Source organism: Cryptomeria japonica, chromosome 4 (assembly GCF_030272615.1).
Source record: "Cryptomeria japonica chromosome 4, Sugi_1.0, whole genome shotgun sequence".
Classification (NCBI taxonomy): domain Eukaryota; kingdom Viridiplantae; phylum Streptophyta; class Pinopsida; order Cupressales; family Cupressaceae; genus Cryptomeria; species Cryptomeria japonica.
Window position 1 is genome coordinate 245390943 of NC_081408.1, and position 11223 is coordinate 245402165.

An 11223-nucleotide genomic window follows, 5' to 3' on the forward strand; every position below is an offset into this window, starting at 1 on the left:
GGATACTCCAATGAGGTTGACAATAACAAGGGTCCAACAAGTCTTCCTTGGGATGGTCAGTAATGTTCGCCTTGAACGTCTACTGGGGATAGATAATGACTTAGTCATTGCAGCGGTGAAGTGGGTGCTCGGGAAAGATTCCCTTGCCAACAAGGACAAATACCGGGTGGACACAAATATTGTGTCATGTTTTGTTGAGTATTTGCTAGATTTGGGCAAACCAACACCAATTGTAACCAAATTAACATGTGGGTTGTTTGGAGACAAGCTCATTGGCAAGCTAGACCAGGTTCTAAGGCATGCATAGTATGGGGTCGAGCTTCCTGTCATGATCGATTTAAAGGCCTTTGAAGAGAGAGATGTGGTTGTGCCTTGGCTTCCCTTCGTTGCCAACTTTTGCACCATGTTCTTGGAAGAGCATAGAGATCATTCCCTCCCTGCGTGCAAGTTTCTCAAGAAGCTCTCAAGACATGACCTAACTCCGGATATAGCTTGAATTGAAGAATTTAAGGTTTTGGTCTTTGGCAGAAACATGGACTCTAAAGGGGATGAGTGGTCAGATGATTTCGACTTTGAAGATGAGGATGAGGACGAGGATGACATCGACAGTCAAAATGCATCTAACTAACTCAGGGAACTCTCTTTGCTATTGGGGACTACTTGCATCAACTAGAAAGAGGAAGAAAGAAAAAGAAAAGGAAAAATAAAACAACATTTTGTATTTTTTTATCTTTTGAAAATGATGTTCATAACCTTATGTAATTACCGCTTTTAAAAAGAAATATGCATAGGAATATATGAGGCTTCTACCAGATTTCTTTGCATGTATGTCAATTTCCTTTTCTCTTGCATGGAATCAATTCTGATGATGCATTAAGATGAATAATTTTGAATCATGCAATATTTTATCTGTTCCTTCTTTTTTCTTTAAAAAAAAAGAAAGTGAAGGCTACCATTTACCGTATATAAGAACCGATAAACGGAATGGAGATACATGTTTCGCATGATTTTATTTATGCCCTTGATTTTCTCTCTCTTTTTTTTAACCCTTGAAGCTTTCCCTTTACTTGCTTTCTTGTTGAAAATACAAAACATTTTTGGAAATGATCTGCAAAATTTGAAGAACACAAGGCTTCCACCAAGAAAACATACACACAAGGCACTTAGGGCACTTAGGGCAAACATCGGTTGTACAAACCTACCCAAAAGGGCAAGCACATGCGTCGTAGCACTTATTTGATAGAAAAAACGACTAACCTAACCTACTCTAACCGACTTTGTCCTTAAATTTAAACAAAACCATTGACATGCCTTTTAAAACAAGAGCTGCAAGCAGCGAAGTTCCTGCCAGGAGTCTTTGCTTGGGTTTGGGCATTTAGTCTTGTGTTGTCGCTTGCAGCAAGGGCAATGCTTTCATGCAAAAACTTGTGAGTTCGAACTGAAGTGTTAGAGCATGATTCAAAATAACTTTTTAAATTAAATCTTTTAAGGGAATTGATTTTGAGAACCTTGACAATCAAGACAAGTAGGTAGATACCCTTAAATAACGTCAATTATGTCATCTAAACAGAAAGTCACACCAAAAATAATATTAAGTGACTATGTGATAACTAAACAAAAAGTCACATCCGAAAGCCTATTGAGCTAGACCTTAACAAATAATATTAAGTTACTATGTGATAACTAAACAAAAAGTCACATCCGAAAGCCTATTGAGCTAGACCTTAACAAGTCACTTGTCTGTATATGATAGATCAAAATTCTGAACATCATTAAATATAAGAAACAAATTCCATTTATGTGTTTTGGCCTTTCCAAAAGATGTCCAAAAATATTAGAAGAATAAGGTTTCATGGTGGATTGTATATGTCAAAGGAACAAATCATAAAACAACTTCCGATAGCTTTGATTTCACAACAAAATAAAGTGACAGAATTAAAGAACGAAACCAAGCAAGAAATGATTGATTGGGTGCTTTGACAAAACATTGCAATACAGAGCAAAAAGAGGAAATATGTATAAAAAGAGGAAATATGTATATGTATTGACATATATTCTTTGAGCATTGTTAATTGATTCTTGTCTTGAACATTGTTTGTCGATTAACTATGTACACAACTAGTACAATGGTAATGAACTGTTTGATTTCATTTGCCTTTTCTCATTCAATTTCTTTGTATACTTTTTTTGGCTGCTCTGAGCTTCTCTGTAGGCTTTCTGAGCTTTCTGGTTGTGTTTTTGTGACTATTTTTAGCCTCTGCATTCAAAGATCTGCAAAATGCAACCGCACACATATCATTATTATGTACAAAACCATTTATGCAAAATGTGGGAGGACAGACAATAACCAAAAAGTAATACTAACATTATATGCCAAAAGAACATGAGGCCATTATAACCCAAATGGACTACTACGGATCACTATTAGAAAGCGAAGCAAAATAGAAGGGGTCACCATTCAAGGCCAAGAATGACATTAGCAATATTCTTCATCAAGTTGGTTGAAAAAAACTTGTACACCACAAAGTCACAATACATGGCATGAAAGCTCAAGATTGAAAGATAGACAACGCTTATTCACTTCTCAAATCTAACCTAAAAGAGATGCAATATCCAGCGAGCCATTTTTATTTTTCAAGCTAGCGAGTCATGAATCTGCATCTCAGATTTTCCACGCGATATATTTATGAATCTATTTTGACTAGATGAGGATGAGTTAGATGTTTTAGGTAATATTCTACGGTGTAGAATATCAGAAGGAAACTGGATCAAAGGGAGAACAGTACAGTGGTAAGAGGGGTATGTTTCTGTATGCATAATCTCAGTTTAGATCAAATATCCCATTTGCTAGACTGAGGTTGGCAAAACATGCTTTGTCTTGGTTTGAGAGTCTCTTGTATTCCTTGGCTTTGAAAAATACTTCTATAAGTCCTTGGGAACATTTTTTAGCAATTAATTTGGAAGCAATTATATCCAATATGTCACAAAGAGGAAAGAACATGGAATGACAATTTTTAAAACAGAATCAGGGACAACGAGTATAGGAATAAATTAGTGAATTTTGTAGAAGGGTTATTCAAATCAGTAAAGATCTTTTAAAAGAACATATCCTAATGAAATACATAGGAGGTCTTCATAATCATATCTATAGGCCTGTATTGCTTTCCAACCAAAGGACGTAGATGAAACATGTTCACATGCTCATCATCTTGAGATCGATGTCTTTACTTCCTCATCTAAGTCAAATTAAGTTAAGGCCAATCCAAAAGATAAAAATTGTGACCATTGTGATGAGGATGGTCATGAGGAGTCATCTTGTTGGAAATTACATCCAAAAGAGAACCCTCGAAAACAAGGTAAAAAGGATAAGAAAACCTCTATGCACTCTATGCATGAAGATGATGTAGTGATTCATAAGGGTAAGCAGATTGAATGCAATTCTGAAATTGATTCTCAATTTCTTGCGCTACTAAGAAGGTTGGTGTGATGCATATAGATGCCTTCTTCAGCATTAAGACACGTGTCGCTGGTGTTAAGATTGGTGTTTTGTTTGATTCATGTTCACAATCTAATTTGATTGCACAAAGTTTAGTCGATAAAGACTTTCCAACACCCTAAGCCAGTTTAGATTGGATTAAAGATGATACATAAATGCTTGTTGATAAAGCAACGTAAATTAAAGTTTTCTGTTGATTCTACATTTGCTGATGAGAATGTGGTGGATAATGCTTCTGTGAATGTTTGTGGAGTTGTCTTTGGCAGCCTCTACTTGTTTGACCAAAAGGGAGTTTTCTATTGGAGCAGGAACAAATACCAAGTTATCAAAAATGGTAAATCTTTCATGTTGTATAATTATTTTGGCAAGAACACTCTTCTAAGACCCTGCATCTTCATGGGAAAATGAGTGGCAACAAAAAAATTATACTTATGGAAAAAGCTAATGTTGAAATAGTTAATCCATGTTCAAGTAAATTTTCATCGTATCATCCAAACGCTTGGAGGCAAAGATGGACTAAATTTTAGTTAGTTTTTGTATTAGACTGCACGATGGGATAGCACGTGTCATCTGTTAAGGGGTTCTTCCTCCCTGATCCATCAAGTCCCTAAGCTTTTAGGTACCAAAAGCCTCTAATTTGGGAGGTGTGATCCAAAAAGGACCCAATCTTTATACTTCATGGGATGTTTTAGAAAAAGAACAACTTCTTTAACGCTACCAAATGTTCAGAGTGGTATCGGACATCTATGTCCAGGCTTTATTGTGCAATAAGAGCTTTGAAATTGAGTATTTTGTTGTTTTTGGTGAAATAGCAAGTGGCAACAAGTGGCAACAACACAAGCACTGCAGCCGATTTGTCATCTAGCACAGTGAATTCACTTCAACCATGGCAAATGCAAAAAGGTCCCACTATCAGAAGCAGCGAAAACATCACACTTAGTCATGTGCGTCCAATGACATTCCAGTCTTAAAAGTTTCCCTCTTCTGCCATGTTCCTTGGTCATTTCAGCTCCCTAAAGTAATGTAATTATGTATATCCAAAGTACGGACATGAAAAACTAATCTTGCTTGCTAGTATGGTAGTTAAGAGGGATTAATTTACGTCTATAAGGATATTGATTCAAGTTCAAATCCCACCTTGGTGTATTTTACCCCGAGCAAGCCTAATAGCTCTACTTGAGAGAGGCTACAATAAACCAAAAACTGAATTGCCTCCCCCAATATCCCACTTTGGTTTTTGCTGTTTACTTCTTCTACAAATAAATAGTTTCAAGTTGAACTGTCAAAGCTTAAGATACCATTGGATTTATATGCAATTTCTTAGGGATAATGTGCTGCCAAAATTCACCCGGGACTTGTACAATATCTTGAGTGGAGCAAGCCAAATTTAATTGCGATAATGGCACTATCTCTAACATACCACCAGACCCTGACATATCTCAATTAAAAAGGCAAAATGTGAAAGTTAATGTTTAAGGCATGGCCAAGACAGACGCCAATTCAATTATGGGACTCCCTTAAGAACCCCATGCAGAGAATTCTTTTTATTTACCTTATACATGGTTCAAAGCTTGAACCCCTCGATTTGAATCTCATGACCGAGCTAGAAATTAAGTCTGCATGCTACCGAAGATATGTGATTAAATTTATGTTGTATGTTGTGGGCAGGGGGAGCCTAGTGAGGTATGTAATCTATCCAATGTTCCACACACTGAAAGTACAGAAAAGTCAGAAATTTTGCAGCAGTGTCTAATTCACGGGCACAGATATACAAATGTGAATGAGATTCTCTGGAATGATGCGCGCCTTTGTATATGTCAATAAATTGGAGATGAATACAGGTTTTAGAATTGTACAAAGGAAATGAAATGAATTTAAAAGACACAAACCAGATGTCTTCTATTTTGCTTTGTTTATCAATCAAGTTTGGAGTTGCTCTGCTATGCCCTTTTTGTATCATGTGTAGAATTTAGCAACTGAAAATTAGAATTTGGGAAGAGCCTAAATATTTGTACACCTTTGTTTCTTTAATTCCATGCAAGTGGATTTATATATATAGAAGCACTAAATTACAAATGTAAGAGGACTCTTGTTTAGTCTTAAACGGTTGGGGAGCTACATCCCATGAATAGCTTGGTACATTTGCATCGTATCTTTATATCTTCATGCATTATATTTCATTGGTAATTCAATTTTTTCTTTTCCACTCAATAGCATCTTTTGATGTTATTGGCATATGATGATAGTGCAACACACCTTGCAAATTTAATGTGGCTACAAACAGGACAACTAGCAAAGTAAATAAAAAAGATTCTACAATTTCATCCAGATAAATATAGAGACAAGTGACAACTCATTACAGGATTTTTCCACATTTGTAAAGCTTTAGTTTTCTCATTATCATTACAGCATCTACAAGAACTCTACAGATTGGAGTAGAGATTCAGGGCAGGTATGTGCACCCAATGCAAGAAATGCTAGCTGGGCGGTATGAATTTAATTGTAGGCATTACAAATACAAAGGCCCCCCCTTTGCTTTCTAAAAAAATAATATTATATCGCTGCTATAGATATCAAGACGGGTTGGTGTAAACACAAATCGTAATTTTTTTAGACTTTAAGACCAAGATGACGTTAATTCTTGTCTTGTTTCATGGAGCATATTAATAGGACTGTGAAGAAATTTTTTTGTCCCAGGCTTGGTTTTGGTATGAGAAAATGGGGCAATTTAACAAAGTACTAACTACAGTGACCAGTTTTGACTATCACAAATAAAGGTATAATTGTGTATAGTCTCCAGACTATAAGCTGTGAGTTCATGGTTGGCAAAATCCAACACACTCAATAAGATGTTTTCAACATTTTCAAACTCTATTGGACTTAAAATGATAGAAGAGACGAGCAATAGTGAGCATACAAAGAATAGTGAGCAAGAAAGATTGCCTACATGACAGTGAGGAAAATATCCTGGCAGGAAGCTAATGATCATGGACTGGACATTCATGATTATAACATGGAGATGTATCAATATTACTTGGAGACAACCAAATTAAAGCATTCAATGACATGAAAGAAACTTGAAACTAATAAAATCAACCGATGGTGTACATCAATGATCACTTGAATATGGCAAAATTAACCATTGCATTAGGTATAAGAGTCTATGGTAAAACAGTGCCATCTGCTTGTGGTGGTACCAGACTTTTTTTATTTGAAGAAAAGAAATTAATAGTGACTTAAAAAAATACAAACAGCATCAAGTTAGATAAAAATAATAATGAATTATACCATGCACAAGCACACAAAAAACATGATCTAATGCAAGTTTTGGATCAGCCCCCTGAAAATATCTCAAAAATGCTGCTAAGGTGGTGTGCTTATCATAATTTAGTATGCATGTGTTAAGAATTACATGCAAGCCTTGCTAGTTGTCTATATTCAGGATCAAATAGCAGAATACAAATTTCAAAGAAAAATCTAGAAATGGGTAAAGCACATTGGAGAATCAGATTTGAAAAGATGTTATTTTGGAAAGAAAATGAGGACAAAAACACTCTGTGGACACCATATTAGCATTTAAACCTTGATATCAAATAGAATTGAGAGTCCAAAATATAATCCTTCTATTTATAGGTAGAATTACAAGCATTGATGCAAGCAAGGGAAAAGGCGTGTAGTATCTTGCTTTCCTCTGTTTTCATTAGGCTTCCTTAGGTTTATTATAGTACAATGAGTAATTTCAAAAATGAGTAACATATTACAGAGGAAAATAGACATAATTAGCCAGATATAGAAAAAAGATGCAGAAAAGTACCTGGATTTGAAAATAGGAGAAGAAACTGCCAAACACTTTTAGGCTGTGGAGGTATCCTACTCAGTCATGCATGTAAAAACATGTAAGATACAAAGCATACATGAGAAGCTACACATGGAGTAGACATGCTGAAAACACATCAATCATGAAACAAACCTATAATACATGTAAGACAAAGTATACATGAGAAGGGCATTCATACAGAACACATATGCTGAAAACACATCAGGCATGAGGCATACGCATGTATACACATAGATATATGTAGGGCATATATGAAGCAATAAACATATTCAAGGTATGAAGCATAAATGAAGCATAGATACATGAGAAGACTACAGTTTAACAGGATGCTGAAATAAACTATAGACTGCAAACACGTACAGTTTTACATTTGACTAATTGATTTGCATTAAAATATCTACGCCTCTTTCAACAAATCTTGTTTTCTTCACATCTGGAAGCAATTATAATCCTTTTGATGACAGTTCATCAGACAATATTCTCTAAAGGAAGAGATTTATTTAAACAATATTACAGGTCTAGGTAATTGGAATCTCTTCAGTGCCACATTATTTAGATATTTTCTTTCATGGGGATTTTTAACAGAAAAACGTTGTTGAGATGTTTTCTTTTGTGTTTTGTAACTCTGCTCACCTATGTCAGAGCAATAAAGATAATATTGTGGATGTAGTATGGTTAGTTACATGCATAAGTTTATACAAGTTTCCTTTGAATAGAAGGGAAAGTTAGTAGCTACTTTCCTAGTTTCTAGATTGCTAATTTGGTGGACAGATGCTATGCTCTGTCAAAAAGCAAAAGGAAATCACAACCATTATTCCTATTTCCTATTTAATGCGCTCTATTTTAATGCAAAGCATTCATAAAAGGTAATGATAGATCTCCTGCAGAAGACTTAAAATGTGTTACTTTTTTTTGGCAGAGTTTTTAATGGGCTTAGAATTGAAATCTTGAACATCGCTTGTTTTTGTTTCCCATTTTGTTTTTATCACTTCAAAACTTGCAAAGGTCAGTTCTGCCCCATTTTCATTGCAAGGCATTGTTTGAATACGTCTTTTCTATTACTAAAATTAAATCCTAAAGACTAATTTGCTCATTCTTATTATTCTTTTTATTTGTTAGTTTTGTTTCAATGATGGCAATGGCTGTTAACAATCAATTGCTGTCACCTGCAGCGTTGGAGAAATTATGCATTTCATGTAGATGTTGCTTTCCAATGTATTTTCAAATAGGTCTGCTCTTTAGGATTTAAATCTGAAGTATAATACTTGTCTTACCGAGACAAATTTTTATTTATTTTTGTCTTACTAGTGTTTAATTTTGTTTCAGTTTTGTAAAAGAGAAACACATTCATGAGTCTAAATTCTAATCATCAACACAGCTTAGTGGTGCTGCAAGGTATTAGCAATTTTTGAAACCCCTTGAGTGCATTTTCCAAGGTTAGAATTAAAATCCTACCTCTGTTTTGGCAAATTAATACAGAATTTGTAGATCGGACTAATATTCGTGACTTCATTTCAATTGGAGGGTAAATGTATTGAAGGATATCAAGATTGTAGTCAAGCACTGCCTATGTAGTAGTCTTACCATCATTTATATTATGAGGAAAATGCACTAATTTTGGAAGGTGCCAAAGAAGAGATTCTACAGGTCAATGATATCGTGTAATGGTTGGATTCTTTTGATGAAGCATTTTTTGTAGTCTTATTTTCTTCTCCACCTTCATCATTGTTAGGGACATCGCTTGCCTCTTCCACATTATTAAAAGAGTAGATAAAATTTAAGGAAAATTTGGCCGAGAAGAGTAGAGTGATTCCGTTTACAGGAAGGGGTGCCATTGCCACTATCGTGCTTTCTTCTGCCCATTATTGATTACTATAAATTTATGTTTTATAGCTCGGAAGAACACAATTTTTTTTAAGAGCAAATTCTTTTTACCACCAAGGAGAGGAAAGTTATTCTGTTTAATATTTACTACAAAAGTTAATTACGTAATTTTTAACTAGTTTAGGTAAGACACAAAAAATGAATATAAAACCATTAGGCTTGCACATTTTATCTTTTGATGATGTTTACAGAAGAAATGTTTTGACAAACAAAACTGTTGATATGCAATGTGAGCTTCGGCTATGGAATGGAACAAATTTAAGGTTTTACTTGAACAAAGAACATTTGTTGAAAAAGAGACTTGCATTATCAAAATGCGATACAAACTAGACATTTCTATGAAGAATGCACTCATTTCCATGTATGGGAATATCAACGACCTTCCATTATAGCAAAAACTAAATGCTTGACCTTCTAGTTTCTTACTTGCAGATTCCAACCCCTAGCGATGATGAAATGGACGTCAATTTAAACCCGCAGAGTATTTATGCCCTATCCCTGGAAAAAGAAGATTGGTTTCGGAGGATTGTTCCTATCTGCCATTAATAGCAACATCTTTTGAATACCCGCCCACAAAGAGATTAACAGAGAAGGAAACAAAGCATTATGATAGTAAATTTAAACTAATTGAAATGGGTACCTATCAAGGATGGGGAGCCAACTGATCCAACTAGTAGCAACAAAGATTTTTAATTAGGGCTCACGCTCTACCCTATGCCCTAAAGCTTTCCAGGATCCTCCACTTGAAACCAGCATGCAGAGACAGCTATAACCTTAATAGCCAAATGTTACCTGCAGACATTGAACAAAGTTCTATTTCTTAATATAAATATTGTTAAAAAAAAGTATAATCATAATTTGCATGCAATCATGGTCGCATAGAAAACAAAACTAATGAAATCTTTAAAAGTAATCTGCCAATGTCCATTACAGTGAGAAGTTAAATGGCAAGCGAACATGGCAAGTGACCATCTCAAGATTTTGGACAAAATCTCTTACTTGAATGATGTCGATCAAAATATTTACCAGATGAGACTAGGACAAAGGGATTTGCGCGAGAGATGAATGCACTAAGGCTGATTCTGGCGCATGATCAACAATGAAGCTTGGGGTTATCAACGTATCTCGAAAGAAGGTTAACGGGATCGCAGAGGCAAACCCAAGATGGTACCAGAGCAAAAAATGACAAAGAAAATGTAGCCTCTGGAATTTAAAATTGGAAAAATTGAAACCCCCAATCGCCACCTGTCCATGCTCCGCTGGAAGCCTACAAAAAATCAAAGATCAACTATATCATCACATTTTATATGCAAGTTTGAAATAAAATTTACGAGAGAAGAAAATGCAAGCAACGTTAATACCAATTCATGGCAGGGACAACTGTGTAGTTTGAATGCATACTGCATGCGATCTCGCCAAATGTTGCTTTCAATTTGCAGGTCTCTTTTGCCGGCCATGTTTTTCTACTGTCTGCGCTCTGCAAACTTTCATTTCGGCGGCCCCTGCAACTGCCTCTGGACTTGTGCGTTCTCTATCGTCGAGAAGCGTGCAAGCCTCTGCGGACGGTGAATATCGCCAATCGTTAAATGCCACAAAATTTGGTTAAAACATTTTGCTTAAATAATAGGCAAGTTGACCCACCTGACATTAACAAAAAGGAAAAAATATTTGTGAATACTGATTTTTGATTCACTCATTGCAATTGCATTAATCACAAGTTAACTAAATAGGCCTCGGCTATAGTCCCTCCCTGCGAACAGGAACTAATAACTTCTCGTTCACCCCCAAACTCTTTTTTCTTTCAAATTTCAGGCGACACCAATAAAAATAAGTGTGCGATAGATTCTTGTCAAGGAATTTTTCATATCTTCTAGGGATGATAGCGTATGTAAACTCGAAAAACTAACTACTTGTTTAATTCAATGATTTTTTTTTACTTCTTGTGAAGATGACTACCATCCAATTGGTTTTGGGTTTAGAAGCTATCTATGACCTCCAATTGGAG

General features: G+C 35.4%; 1 long non-coding RNA gene across 2 annotated transcripts; it reads right to left on the minus strand.

Annotated features, from left to right (window-relative positions):
• Positions 1-1993: 1993 nt before the first annotated feature.
• Positions 1994-10814, minus strand: LOC131875448 (uncharacterized). 2 transcript variants are annotated; one of them, XR_009372303.1, is made up of 5 exons: positions 10580-10814; positions 10245-10485; positions 9859-10010; positions 7311-7366; positions 1994-2271 (listed from the first exon to the last, which is right to left on the minus strand). It is a non-coding gene; the product is annotated as an uncharacterized LOC131875448 (long non-coding RNA). The 2 variants fall into 2 exon arrangements; XR_009372304.1 differs by having other exon boundaries at positions 10245-10506.
• Positions 10815-11223: the final 409 nt, after the last annotated feature.